The sequence below is a fragment of the Rattus rattus genome, chromosome 17 (assembly GCF_011064425.1).
Source record: "Rattus rattus isolate New Zealand chromosome 17, Rrattus_CSIRO_v1, whole genome shotgun sequence".
NCBI classification, from domain to species: Eukaryota; Metazoa; Chordata; class Mammalia; order Rodentia; family Muridae; genus Rattus; species Rattus rattus.
Window position 1 is genome coordinate 41004925 of NC_046170.1, and position 15425 is coordinate 41020349.

The following is a 15425-nucleotide window of genomic DNA, read 5'->3' on the forward strand; positions in this document are numbered from 1 at the left end:
CTGTGGCAGAGCAGACATGGGATGCCCCCATCCCAATAACTGTACAACTGGTACCAGTTATCATCCTACAGTAACCCTTTGACTGACAACTGGTACTGGTTATAAACCTAAAGGGAGTGCGTTCCCCTGGAGCTGGAGTTACAGGCAATTGTAACCTGCCCAACATGAGGGCTAAGGACTGAAGGTCTTGCAGACCAGCAAATGCTCTTAACTGCAGAGCCATCTCTCCAGCCCCTAACATGTCTCTAATCTGAGAAGTGTAGCACAACCTTATGGAATCAGCTTCACAGAAGCATCTAGAAGCAGCACAGACAGATAGACAGGATGCCTATTCCAGACGCTTCCTTATTCCTACCTACAGGGATGGATTGGAGTTATGGAAGCCTCCTCTGCTCTGTGCAGAGAGACCATTCACGACTCCGCATTGGGGGAGAAGGGTATCCCTGGGCAACAGATGCCGCCATGTTTGGGCTCCAGGCGCCTGCTGGGAAGAGCTGCACACAGCGTGGGCCTCCTCACACTTACCCAGGTTCATCTCTGTGTATCTGAGTGCCTTTCACGGATGCTTGGAAGCCCTGGAGGCCCTGGCAGAGGCATAATGTCCATGACACTGCTTCCCTAGTTAGAATCACCCAGGGTGTCGAGCACAAGGAGCCATCCAGCGCTGCCATTTACTGAGAGAGAGGAGGATGCTTGGAGGTCTCAGAGTTGTTGCTCTCACCACCCAGATGTTCCCATGTGAACACCACACAGGATAGGTCACCATCAACTGCACGAGGCACTTAAAAGCCTCGGGCTGTCATCGGGGAGAGCCCTGCCTTCCCAACGCCACCAGCAAATTCCAAGAAACCGGGTGAGATCCTACCCACCCAGAGGCTCATAGGGAGTGGCACTATTAGGGGGTATGGCCTTGTGAGAGGAAGTGTGGCACCGTGGGGCTGGGGTTTGAGATCTCAGATGCTCACGCCAGGCCCCTTCTCTCTCTCTCTCTCTCTCTCTCTCTCTCTCTCTCTCTCTCTCTCTCTCTCTCTCAGTCTCTCTCTGTCTCTCTGTCTCTGTCTGTCTCTCTCTCCGTCTCTTTGTCTCTCTCTCTTGTCTATCTCTCTATGTCCCTGTCTTTCTGTCCCTGTCTCTCTGTCTATCTCTCTGTGTGTCTCGGTGTCTCTGTCTCTGTCTCTCTGTCTCTGATCTCTCTCTCTCTCTCTCTCTCTCTCTCTCTCTCTCTCTCTCTCTCTCTCTCTCTCTCTGCTGCCTTCAGATATAGATGTAGAACTCTCCTCTATCCTGCATGCTGCCATGCGTCCCACCATGACGATAATAGGCTAAACTTCTGAACTCTAAGCCAGCCTCAATTAAATTTCTATGAGTCAAACCAGCCTCAATTAAATGTTTTCATTTCTATGAGTCACAGTGGTCATGGCATTTCTTCACAGCAATAGAAACCCTAACTAAGACTTGCCGAAACCTCAACCACAGCTTCAGCCCTCAGAAGCCCAAGAGGGAAAAGACCTTGAATAAATCTCTCACAGACTCAGGCAGGCCAGGTAACTGGGGGCTGACCGTGCTCCTCAGAATTGGCCCCTCCACTCCACCGTCCACGGAAGCCGTGCCCCGTGCACCTGCTGTCTGTGAATCTTTGCCCACAAGAGTGTAGCAGGCAGCGCCACTTCCCTCTGACCACGTTACAGGAAATATCAAGGGGCCAGGGCTTCAGGAAGGGTGACCACAAGGGAGAGAGGAGGTGACTAGACAGGGCAGTGGCAGCCTCTTCTCCTGCTTGAGCCACACAGACTTCTGGGATGGAGAAGGGTAGGCTGGGAAATTCTGAAGGTCCTAAATACCCATGTGCGTCTCTGTTCCCCAGGAGCCCTAGCTGGCATCCTGATGATGAAAACTGACCCTTCTTTTTCCCTCTCCTTCCCTTCCTCCTCCTCTTCTTCCTCCTCCCCTTCTTCCTCCTCCCCTTCTTCCTCCTCTTCCTCCTTCTCCTCCCCTTCTTCCTCTCCTCTCTCCTCTCCCTCCTTCCCCTCCTCTTCCCCCTCCGTCCCCTTTCTCCTTCTTCTCAATATCCTTCCCTTTTCCCTCTTCCTCTTCCTCCTCCTCCCCTCCCTCCTCCCCTCCCTCCTCCCCCTCCCTCCTCCCCTTCCTCCTCTCCTTTCTCCTCTCTGTCCTCCCCGTTCTTCCCTTCCTTTATCCTCTCATCTCCTTCCCTTCCCCCTCTTCCTCTTCCTCCTCCTCCCCCTCCCTCCTCCCCCCTCCCTCCCCCCCTCCTCCTCCCTTCTCCTCTGCCCCTCCTCCTCCTCCCCCCTCCTCTCCTTCTTCCTCTCTCCTCTCCCCTCCTTCCCCTCCCTCTTCCCCTCTCCTTCCCCTTCCTCCATCCTCTCATCTCCTTCCCTTCCCCCTCTTCCCTTCCTCCTCCCCTCCTCCTCCCTCCCTCCCTCCTCCCCTTCCTCCCTCTCCTCTCTTCTCTCTGTCCTCCCGGTCCACCTTTTCTCCTCCTCAGCACAGAGGCTCCCCATCTGCATACCAGTATTAAGATTTTACCTTCAGTGCTCCTCGGAAGGAAGGAGAGCAGAAGTGTTCTCAGAGTTGGTCCCATCAGCCCAAATCAACTGATGCTCTGTCCAAAAAGACATAGCCCAAAGCAACCATAGTCCAGTCATATAGTCACATGCTGTGTCCACTGGAATCCAACCGGACTTAGCTCAACCCTAGTTCTCTCTCCAGCCCCCCCCCATAGACACCTCAACTTCTGTGGCAACAACCCACGCCTTTGAAAACACTGTCCTGGTGCGCAGCCCTGATGATGACGAGGGCCACAGACTCCTGTATCAAACCTTCCACCTCACTTGATGACAATTGTCTCATCAAACCCTGATTGTGTCTGGTCACCTGGAGGCCTCACTTGTAAGGCTCCCTCTTTGGGCAGATGAGTGACAGTTGTGAATTGAAGGCCCCAGCAGACAGGTCCGCCTCCCAACCCCACATCAAGACTATGGCTTCCTTGATCTGCTTTTCTTGTTTCTCTCAGCAAGGTTGACAGTGGAGATCTTCCGAGGACCTGTTTCTGTGGGATGGAGATTTTGGATGGGGACCACTGGCCTGTTGCCTGCCATCCTGTGGAGGAGGAGGAAGAGGAGGAGGAGAAGGAAGAGGAGGAGGAGGCCATTAAACCTGGGAATAGAAACTATTCCTCAACCATGACGAAAGCAGACAGTCCCCACAGTGAGGCATCTGGAGCACAGCCACCCGCAGTCACCACACAAAGATAAGAGGTGCAAGACAGCAGGGCTGGAGTGTAGGGTCTGGAGAAGATGTTGGATGAAGGGCATGAAGCCACAGTCCCAACACCCAGAAACAGACTTAAGCATGCCACAAAAACGCAAGCGGTCAGACATAATGATTATGCTTTTTTGTTTCCCAATGTCTTTGGGCCAATCCATGATGCGTATACATGACACATAGGACCTTGGGCCAGAGAAAGCCATCCTCTGCCTCTTCCCTCAGACTGTGATTCCCAGTCCTTCAGATGACAGTCTGAAGCCTGACCCACCTTGCAAGGATCAATCCAGTCCAGAGCTCTAGCCATACCAGGCCTCTCTCCACATGAGCAGCTGAATTCACCAGTGATGGGGAAGACAGAGTGTTGACCTTCCCAGCTTGGCTTGGGCGCCCAGCACAGGACCACAGGACCACGGGAGTTGTGACCCTCAACTCACAGCCTTGACTCCAGCTCTTGGCTTCTCTGTCCCTTTCACAGGTCAACCTGACACCCTGAGACCCAGAGGTCCATCCTACCCTACCTCAGGAGCTTTTGAGAGGGAACAATAGACATCCGGTCACACCCATTGAGGCTGAAGGGAAGCTAAGCTACAGCAGGAAGATTTACCACCATGCTCACCTGAGAGCAGAAGTCTGGTAGAGAATGTGAAATCTGGGAGTGGGAGGATCTGGGACTTCCCTCCTCCCTACATAGTGAAAGGAAGAACCGGCTGGCTTCTCCAAGGGTGCCGGGAGCGGGGTGCTTGATCTGGCAGAAGGATGGACAGCTAACCTCATATGCCGGGCTGAGGAGATGGCTTGCTTGATAGTTTGATTCAGAAGCATGAGGAACTGAGTTCCATCTCCAGCATTCATATTTTTAAAAAATCTAGGTGGCACCTGTTTAGAGTGAAGGGCTTGCCTGTATGAACGTGTACATATACCACACACATACATGCACACATACAAAATTAAAATAAGAAAAGGGGTGGAGAGATAGCTTCACAGTGAGCAGCATTGTCCTCTCCTCTGGAGGTTCAGATTTCCAACACCTACAGCTATAACCACAGTTCCAGGAGATCCAACGCCCTCCTCTGACCTTGGCAGGCACCAGCCACACAGAGTGCATGTGTACGCATGTACGTGAAACACAAAGATAAAATAAGAAAGTCTAAAAACAATTCTGAAGTTAAAAGTTAAAAGTTCCTAGTACAGAAGTAGAGTGTCGTGCACCCCTCCCCCAGGACTCCTGCACGCTCCCTAGAACAGTGGGTCTCAACCTTCCTAACTCTGCAACCCTTGGTACAGTTCCTCATGTTGTGGTGACCCCCAACCATACATTTTGTAGCTACTTCATAATTGTAATTTTGCTACTGTCATGAACCCTAGTGTGAATATCTGATAGACAGGGTATCTGAATGAGACTCCTGTGAAATGGGATCATTTGACCTCCAAAGGGGTCATGACCCACAGGTTAAGAACGGCTGCCCTAGAGTCTTGCCATCAACTCAGGCTCAGCCTCTGAGCCCTATGGCCACCACCATGGGAAGGCTTCCTCAGGACCTTGGGGAGGGGGCGGTGCTTCGTGTGAGCATTCACCCAGCCTCTGTTCTCCGGAGCTCACCCTAGCAGTTTACAGACACCGTGCGGAGCTCACTCTCCATCAACAAGGACTGTTGTCTCTACAGGGCTACTGGGGCACCGCGGTCACAACACAGCTGTTTCACAAAGAACTCTACAGTTACCATGGTGAATCATGGCATTCAGAGTCAGACTCTGTGTGTGTGTGTGTGTGTGTGTGTGTGTGTGTGTGTGTAAGTATGGGGTGTGCAGGTGTGTGTGCAGGTGTGAAAGTGTGCATATGTATATTGTGTACAGGTATGAGTGTGTGTACATATGGGATGTGCGGGTGTGGGTGTGTACAGGTGTGTAGATGTGCAGGTGTGAATGTGTGCAAGAATAGAGTATGCAGGTGTGGGTTGTGGAGGTGTGTGTATGCAGGTGTGTGTGCAGGTATTAATGTGTGTACAGATGTGTGCATTCAGGTATAAGTGTGTGTACAACTGTTAAGGTGTGAGTGTGTGTGTGCAGGTGTGAGTGCAGGTGTGAGTATGTACAGATGTGTATGTGTGCACAGGTGTGAGTGTGTTGTATGCAGGTATGTGTATGCAGCTGTGTGTATGTGCAGGTGTGTTGGGCAGGTGTGAGTGTGTGTGCAGGTGTTAATATGTGTATAGTTGTGTGTGTTCAAGTATATGTGCACATGTGCAGGTATGAGTGTGTGTGCAGGTGTGTACAGGTGTGTGTTCAGGCATGTGTGTGTACACCTGTGAAGGTGTGAGTGTGTGTGTGCAGGTGTGAGTGTGTACAGATGTGTATGTATGCACAGGTGTGAGTGTGTTGTATGCAGGTATGTGTATGCAAGTATGTGTATGTGCAGGTGTGTTGGGCAGGTGTGAGTGTGTGTGCAGGTGTGTGCAGGTGTTAATATGTGTATAGTTGTGTGTGTGTTCAAGTATATGTGCACATGTGCAGGTATAAGTGTGTGTGCAGGTGTGTACAGGTGTGTACAGGTGTGTGTTCAGGTATAAGTGTGTGTATAAGTGTGTTCAACCTTGTGGCTCAGTTTGGAGGGACTGCTCAAGGCCTGAGGGAAGGGGGGTCTCAGCATGTCCAAATCACTCGGTCTGTTAGCACATTTCACCTCCTCCTCAGGTTCAGGGAAGTTTGCGGTCGCCTCTCTGCACTGGGCATCTTTAGAGCTCTCTTTGCACTTCTGAGGAGGGAGCACAGCTGCCTGGCCTCCTCCTCAAGAGTCTGAGGATCTTACTATCTCCCTTCTCCTGACTGAAGGCAGGTGAAGCCAGGTGACACTCAACAGTCCCCAGAGGGTGTGGCAGAGCCAGGCTCAACTCGCAGTTAGCAAGCTTCATTCAGTTTGCCATAACCCTCCTTATAAGCACAGACTGGGGAAGTGTGCATGTCTGTGTACACATGAGTATACATGTGTCTGTGCATGCATGTGCATACACATGTGTACATTTATGTGTGCGTTCCTATGTGCAGGTACATATCTCCCCAGTACACATGAAGATGTCAGAGAGAGATCTCAGGGGTCTCTCCTCAGGTACCTTCTACCTTCTGCTTGAAGCAGGGCTACCCACTGGCTTGGAACTTTCCTGAGTAGACCAGGCTAGCCCATGAGCTTCCAGTGTTTAGTCTCTCTACCTCTCATCTCACCATTAATAGGGTCGCAGGCATGTTCCACTCTAACTAACTTTTTAAAAGTGGGTTCTGTAGATCTGAAGCACAGAGTTCTCGGGCTTGCAAAGCCATCTTCCATCATGGTTTATCCACTATGAGTGCCAAGATGGAGAAACAGGTTTCCGGAGAGCCATTGAAATGGGCTCTGGATTCAGCCCATGTGATGCTGGTGGCCCCGCCCAGTCCCATCTACCTGGTAAGGTCTGACAGTGGCTCTACTGGGATCCGGTCCCTATGCTTCTGAGGACACAGAGGGTTTGACACACTTAGATGTGAATCCATGGCTGCATTCTCCTTCCCAACCCTCTACAGGGGCCCACAGAGCAGCTCCCAGACTCCCTGGCCTTTCATGGGAAGTCTTCAAGATGACTTTGCTCCCAGAAAAGCCCCCAAGAGCTATCCCAGCACCAAGGTAATTAGAGAGAAGTATGAGGTGACAGGGGCCAGCTGCTGGACCTGTCCTGAAGACAGACCCAAGCTGCCTGAGTGACGCTCTTGGAAGTTTCCCCCGCGTTCCTCTCCCAGAATCACCAGGCGGTCAAACCCCAGGAATCCGCCTGCTTGGAAGGATCAAACCCACCGTGTCACTGCCCACGCTTGCACCCTGAGGGCTCTTGGACCGAGGTTCACCAGGCAGCTTCTGGATTTGATTACGAGGAAATCTGCTCTCTGTAGTCCCTTCTCCACACACACACACACACACCCCGCCACCCCACTGCCCTCCCTGAAGGAATGCGTGGCTGACGAAGTTCTCAGCAACTCCCTCCATCTTGGCAGACGCCAGACTGGTGGAGTCAGCAGTCAGCATCCTACCTAGCCTGGCCGTGTGACTTGTAAATTACAGTGCAATGTGAGGAACACAGGAGCCCCTGGGAACTAACCCCACGCAAGCTTCCTACAGCAATCGCCTGTCACAGAAAGCTGCAGAGAGCTGCCAAAATCAGGACATCTGCAGCAATCTGTTCCCTCCATGGGCTTTCAGCTAGGGGTGATCTTTCCTGGCCTCCTCCAGCTCCTGGGGACTCCAGGCAGCCCTGGCTTGTGGCCATTGCTCTCATCTCTGTCTTGTCTTCCCGGGGTCTTTCTCGTTTCTTATAAAGACACCTGTCGCTGGGTTCAAAGCCCAGCCAAGACAGTCAGCTATCATACTGAGGGTTTCTCCCCCAAGAGTGGGTGTCCAAGGTGTGGCCCGGTGGCCGCAGGCAGTCTCGGATCGCCACGAATGCGGTCCAACACAAAACCATAAACTCGAAACCTGAGGAGATTGCTTGTATTTTTATAGCTCATTAGCGTGTTTGTCGAGCATAAACTTTGTTGACGGTGTCATAATGCAATGTTGCGCGCATACGCGTATGCTGTCTGTAATGAGACCCATGAGCCACAGATTGGATCCCCCTTAAATTTAATGTACAGTCCAAGACAACATTTTGTCCACTGTGGCCCAGAAAGGCCAAGAGGTTGTATATTCCTGTTTCACTTCATCTCGTAGCAAAGAGCCCTTTTCTGATGTCACACCAGCATGGAGATCCTCTGCCCACTTCCCCCCATCCTACAGGAAACAGAGGGAATTGCTACCCATGGCCCTCTGAAGCAGAGTCATGCCTCATGGAGAATCCAAATCCTGAGGTAGAAGGCATAGCCAGACTGCACGTGGTTTTTGGCTGACTGGTTTTCCCATCCTGCCCTGCCTTGGACAGTCTCAGGCTCTCTTCTGCAGGTGAGAACCAGGGATCTCTCCCCTTGTAGGAAGATAGGAGGGACTTTGGGCTCCAAGACAATTGCCACTTGGAGCCTGAGAAGAACAGAATCCCAAGGGAGCCTACTTTGCACCATGGTGAACTTGAGGTGCCCAAGGTGACCCCAGGCTGACATGACTCTGTCAGTTGCTGGCCTGAAATCTGACTCCTGGGCTTCGCATGCCAAGGAATCTGTGACCAGGTTCACAGAGCACTCAGCACCAAGAGGAATGCCTTAGGCCAACAGCACCTAGACCCTCTGCCAGTCTATCCAAGGCGCCCATCCCTGGGTTTGGTCTCCAATCTGCATAGCCTCCTCTGTGTCTTCAGACATTTTCTGAGGATACTGGTGAGTTCTCTGCAGGCCCACAAGGCAGTCAGAGGAGATGGGAGTTGGGAATAAGAAAGGATTTGCATTGCCAAGTGGCCATCTGTGCACCTGGTGGGACGGCGGAACTCCCGCTGCCCAAGGGCCAGCTCTGATGGGCTGCCAGCTCAATAGGCCAGACCTGCTGGCTCTGTCTTATCGGTACATTTTGCAGCAACCTCATGGCCGCCTCTGCTCCCCCGGGCAGGCACTATGCGAACCTCACAGTCAGCTTTCTCCCAACCACCATCCATGTCCTTTCTCACACAGGTCCCTGCTCTCAGTCACCCTAAAACAGTAAACCCCGAAGACACCTCACCTCCCGAGAGTCACCCATCCCCCATGGCCTCCCAAACCCCACCTTCCCAAGAAAGGGCCCAAACAAGAGTGAGGCAGTCTCATTCCTGTAGCCATAACTAAAATGCCCACCCAACCTGGGGTGAAAAACACAAAACGACCCTGTGGTTCCCTAACCAGAAACCTGAGGCCCAGGTGGGGGTAGCTGAGGTCTCTGAAGATGCTGGGGGGCTCTGTCTAGCTTCTAGGAAGCAGCCTGCCCGGGTGTCCCCACATTTGTAGGTGTGTTACCGGTTCTCAACCTTCCTTCCTTGTAGTCTCTTCCTTAACTTCCCTTTTAAAACAGATGCAGTCACACTGATACGTGAGGAGGTTTTCATCATAGCCACCAAACACTTGTCAGAGCAACTTAAGGAGATAGGTTACTGTCCTCGTGTTTTCTAATCTGTCTCAGCAGCAGGAGCACGTGGGTCCTCACAGTTAAGGTCCACCTCCAGTGACCACCTCCTCACCAAGGTTCCTCCACCTCCCCAAACAGCCCCTGTCTCCACTAGAGGACAGCTCAGATCAACGCTGAGGAGACATCATAGTCATCTCCTCTTTTTTTTTTTCTAAGATTTATTTTATTCATATGAGTACACTGTAGCTGTCTTCAGACACACCAGAATCTCATTACAGATGGTTGTGAACCACCATGTGGTTGCTGGGATTTGAACTCAGGACCTCTGGAAGAGCAGACAGTGCTCTTAACCACTGAGCCATCTCTCCAGCCCAGTCATCTCCTCTTGAGAACATCTGTAGAGTGCCCACTCTGAGTAAGGTCATAGGCAGAGATGCTGGGGTGGGGGATTCATAGCTCTTAGGAGGCCACGACTCGACTGGCAGTTTCCAAACAGATGAACAGCCGTGGTCTACAGGAAGCTTGTTGGTTCTGTTGTGTAACCCACACTTAACAGATATGGGGAAACTGAGGCAGGAGATGCCAAGGGACCCTGAGAGTGACACGTCCCCTCTCCTGAATCCTGTCAAGGCCATGGCTACTGCGTGGAACCAAAGTCAGGGTCGACTTTGCCTTTGAACCGTGGGGATGACCTAGGGGACAGGGTTATCTGAGTTTGGATTCTGAAAGCGTCCGCTTGGTTTCGGTCTCACACTCTGAGTGGTATGCAGACAGCACCTCCCGTTTCTTCTAGAAGGACCCTTCGGGACTCACATAGCCAGGTTCTCTTGCTCTGTGGAGAACAGAAGAGAAGTCAGGACTGGGCAGGAGGGGAGAAAGGACTTAAGGCCTTGTCATGACACAGAAGATGAGCGTCTCTGGATGCTGTGAGGAAAAGCCCCACCCACAGAGAGGCAAACGCATTCTGGACTCCCAGACGATTCACGGTGTAGCCTTTACTTCCTCATCTGAAGCCCAGGCGTGGAAACAGAAACTACTGGACTTTCCAGCAGACGTGATGGTTGATGTACAGTGTGCTGACTCAGTGCCCAGGGAAGGCGGCGATGACCGCTCAGAGCAGTGGCCCCGGGCAGAGCTCAGAACTCCCTCAGCTGGGATCCTCTGATTTATGTCCAAGGTGAGCCCCTGTCCCCAGCCCCACCCCCACTCCCATGGACCATGACATCTTACTCCCAAGGCCTGTCAGAGCCCCCGGCAATACAATAAATCTCCTGCGGGTCCCTGCCTGCCCTCCCTCGACCCTCTCTGTGGAGAGAGAGCTGTTAGGAGTGTGTCAGGCTGTGAAACTGAACCCCAAAGTGCTCCAAGAGGCATCTGTGACTGCGGCAACTTATCTGATTGGAAACTGAGACCCTCACTTTTCCTCCCTGGGCCCCGGAGACATCGTCAATTCTAATCTTGGGTACAGGGCTAGTGAGGTACCCCAGGGGTGTCCAGGTGCAAACCACAGCAATCTGTGACTGAGCAGAGGAAAGAGACCAAGACGCCCCACCTAGACCGCTGGCCTGGAGCTGGGCTCTGTTTGGGACACCTTCCCTGAATTGTTTTCTCGTCAAATGAAGCTTACTGGCCTCTGGTGGGGCGCAGGTATGGCTTTCCCAGAGGCCAGTGTGTCCAGACACTGGCTTCCCTTTGTTGCAGACCAACCAGGCTCTGTCCTGGTCAGCTCTCCATTCCCCCAGCTTCAGAGAGAAGCCCAGTCATAGCTCAAAGACACCGTGGAACTGGCCCGGCTCAGACCTTCGGCCAGCAGGCCAGATGCTTGCCAGGCTCAGACATTTGTCAAGGTCCATCCGCCGCCACATTCCTGAATGGGAAGGACTCTTACTGAAGTGCTGGGCCTGGACCGGGTGAGGAACTCCCTCATATCTACAGCAGCTGCTGCCTTCTGGAACCTGCACCATCAGCACACAACCTCACACCGGAAGCCGACCAACCATGTAGTTCACAGGGAAGGAAACCATAGACGAAGCCATCACAAGATGGAGGGCAAGGGGCTAAGGGCCAAGGTCAAACCACAGCCCCAGAGGTAGCCTGGGAAACAGAGGCATGACGAGGCTCAGGCTAGACCAGAACAGAGGCTCAGGCTGGACCAGGACAGGAAACTCTATCTGTTGCTATGGCAGGCAGATCTCCTTTGGACATTTAGCCTCAGGGTCCTTGAGCATGGAACCAAGGCAGCTGTTGGCCTCTCTACCTTGAGATGTGAGACGGCTCCGGTCTGTTCCAGCTTCTAGGGGCTCCACTTGTCCCTCATCTCTAACAGCTCAGCTCTAGACTGCATTGTGTCTCTACCTGGCCTTGCCTGGGTCAAGTCCCCTCTCTCCTTTCTGTTCTCTTACAAAGGATCCCCTTGGGCTTGGGGTGCCTGGGACACCTAGAATACTCTCACCCCAAGATGTTCATAGCATCGTACCTATGTACCTACAGTTTGCTCCGATGGGGTCACACTAACAGTTCCTAGGGACCCGATGTGGGCATGTAAGGGGGCCATTTTCCAGCCCAGCAAACCTGCAGGTAAAAGCTAAAAGAGTGAGGCTAATGACAATTTTTAAAATTTAACAATTTTTTAAAAGCCTAGGATGGGCAGATTCAATACCTCCATATCAAAAACTGACAAAAACAGAAAACTGTCTTTGTGAGTTCCTTTTTTTGGAGCGGGGGGAGACACAGGGTCTGGTGTGGCCCAGGCTGGCCTTGAACTCACTGTATAACTGAGGATACCTTTGAATTGCTCCTCCTCTTCCCTCATACCCACCTCCCGGAAGGTTCCCTGAAACTGAGGCTCAGGGCAGAGTGAGGATGATGCTGGGTACCTCTGACCCCTGACCCCTGACCCCTGACCCCTGACCTCAGCCTGCATCCTTCATGCTCACAGCCAGCTCACTCATAGGGTTCTGAGGGATTCTACAGAGCAAGAGAGGTAACTATTGAACTGCAGATACTGAGGGTCAGCGATGTACTCAGTCTGGGGACAGCAAAGTCCCGATTGGCTTGTACACTAGTATTGCAAACACACCTCTCCTCAAGCATGCACCTGTTACCATGTTCCTTGTCCTCCTTGGTGACCGATGGCTGTTCGTGCTGGCATTTGAATGACCATGGAGAAGACCGGATTCTTACTGACTAGACAAATGAACTTGAGAGATTTACTAATTTCCCTGGGTCTTTTCCTTTTAGCAGGGAGAAACCAGCATCTGGGTTGGGGGCACAGGGGAGAGGTAGCCCACTGCTGGTGACCAGAAACCAGGCTCGACTGTGACTATGAAGCCCAGGGGTGTATCTGGACCTCAGGCTGAATGGTCAGGCTGGACCCCAAGCCTGAAGGCTTAGCAGACGTATCTGCTGGCTCATCTCTCACCATCCACCAGCCGCTCCATCTGGGATCTAAGCTAGGAGCTCATCCATCCCACTCAATGGCCAACTGTTTCTGAGCTGCACATCTGCTCAGATTTCAACCCAGCAGGAGAAGAACCAGGAGAGCTGGGGACCATGTGCTTCTCCAGGACGTCTCTCGAAGGTGAGGTAGGGGACCAGGGTTCTCTAACAGGAACCACTGCAGGTCATGCTGAATGTCTGAGGAGCTCTTCACCTGATGCCCACCAAAGTCGCCGGGGTCAGACTAGGAGTGGGAACCTGGGGTGTTCAAGAGGTCTTTGGGTTCTATCCAAGGCCATTAAAAAAAGAAAAAAACAAAACAAGCAAACAAACAAACAAAGCCTTACCTGAGGAACTATATTGAAAAAGTCATGTCTCCAGGCTGTCTGTGTGTGCAGACAACTCAGCTACCTGGAGTAGGGCATGCACCACGTATGTTTGAACACATGCGTACACACACACACACACACACACACACACACACACACACGCAGCAGCAGCAGCAGCAGCATCGAGAAACACCTACACACATAGATAGCCAGCTGAGTTTGTTTTTGCTTTGCTAAGCGAATGGCCTTAGCTACTGCAGACTGGACCGCTCGAATGACAACCATTTGTTTTCCCACAACCCGAAAGCTACCCTTGCGGCTACCAGCACTGCCAGGCTCTGAGAAGGGTGCTTCCAGCCTTGAGAATGCCCACCATCTTCCTGCAACTTCGTGCTTTTCTTGTGAGCTCCCAGAAATGCACAGACTCGCTGCCCCCTTTCTTAAAAGGATACTAATCCCACCAAGGGGCGCACCCTCATGACTCACCTAGACCTGTTCATCACTCAAAGGCAACATTACCCTGGCACCCTGGGAAGTTAGGGCTTCAGTGTGTAAATTGGCACAGGGACCACAGTGCATACACGGGTTGCTGTGTTATAATATAAACCCATGGATGAGAGAGAGAGAGAGAGAGAGAGAGAGAGAGAGAGAGAGAGAGAGAGAGAGAGAGAGAAGCCACATGTCTCAGATAACCCCAGGCCAGAAAACCTCACAACACAGTATCCTGCTGTTCGAGTTGATAAAATAAAACCCACAATGACCATAGAAGCAACAGGCCTGGGGTTGCACTGCCTAAAGATGTCTTCCCCATCAACCGGGCTCTTTCAGATGTCCACCGTGGTGCCTGCCAAGCAACTGACCCCTCACAAATGGTTTTCCCACTCAATCGACGGAGGGGGTGGTCAGATATGGTAAATTAACTCAGAACCTTTACATGGCCCAACTGGAGTCTCCATTTGTGACCACACGGCTGCCTGGTGACTGACGGGCGGACATGTGGTCCAATTCATCATGAAGCCTGACACATATCAGCCGCAGAGATAAAACAGATGTCAGCGTCAGGGGCGCTGGGGGAGGGAGAGAATCCAGAGACCGAGGTCTTGCTAAGTGTGGGTCTTCTAGAGAGCCACTCACCTCGGGATCCTTTTCCTTAAAAATCCACGATTAAATATCTTAGTGTCGGGAGTATTCTCATGTTGTAACGTCCGAATTCTAGATTTCACAGAAAATTGCTCTCCATCAGCACAGCAGGAGTCGTGACGTCAGCAAGTCTTAGTTTCCTCTCTGAAGAAAGCCCTCAGCCGAAACAAAACAAAAACAACGGTGACCTATTGGCCTGGTGTTAAGAAACGGACCTAGAATTTTTTTTCAGAAGTTTCTGCTCCATGTTATTAAAATTCAAAGAAACATTGGGGCTGGGGGTGGGGGGAGCAGGTCATGTTGATAATTCCAGTACCTCACACTTACTGTCTGTGGCTCCTGCTGAAACTGAAGGCTCTCGATGGAGACTTTGTGTCGAGCGCAGGGCTAACTGCTGGGCCTCGCAGGGTTTCCACCCTCAGACTGTAGCACAGCCTGGAATGTTCCTGCTCGGAGTCTACCAGAGAAAGGTCCTGCAGGTTGTTCCTGCTGATGGCTACCTGGGGGTGCTCTGGGGTCAAGGGAAACTCACATTTCTGCCAAGGTGTGATCCATCTGCACCCTGTTTTCTGACCCCCCGAGATGTTGTGAGGCTCTTCCTCGGTGACGTCTGGGTGGCCGGCAGAACCAGGTCTGGAGTTCCTCATTGTAAGTGTGGGTCTCTGAGCTGCTGCAGGTATCAGAGGTCGCTGAGTGTCAGCAGTGTCATCGGCATGAATTCTCCCTCGCGGATTGCCCAAGACAATGGTGGCATGTTGTTGAACCGAATTCCATGTGCCAGCCCCTATGGCTGTCACATCATCTGGAAGTAGGATTTCAATGGCGTTCCAATATGAGGCCACCGAGGCACGGGATGACTCCTATCTCCAGTAGCAGTTATGGGAGAAGAAAGTGGGGGAGGTCACAGCAACACCCGAGAAAGACCAGGAGACAATGGGGGCAAAGGTCAGATGAGAGGCCTCAAGCGGACAGAGGGACGGACTCCCCCTTGGGACAGGTGTGCCACCCTGCCACATCTGGACTTCACTCTTCTGGCCCCAGACAGTGAGAGAACAAATTTCTGTGGCTTAGGCTCTCCTGTATGTTTTCATTTGCCTGATGACCCAGGAAGCTTTTCAGACCCCAGGTCACTCTGAGACCCACATGATTTTGAGAACAGAGGAAGTTTCCACCCTGGAAGAAGTGAGTAATGC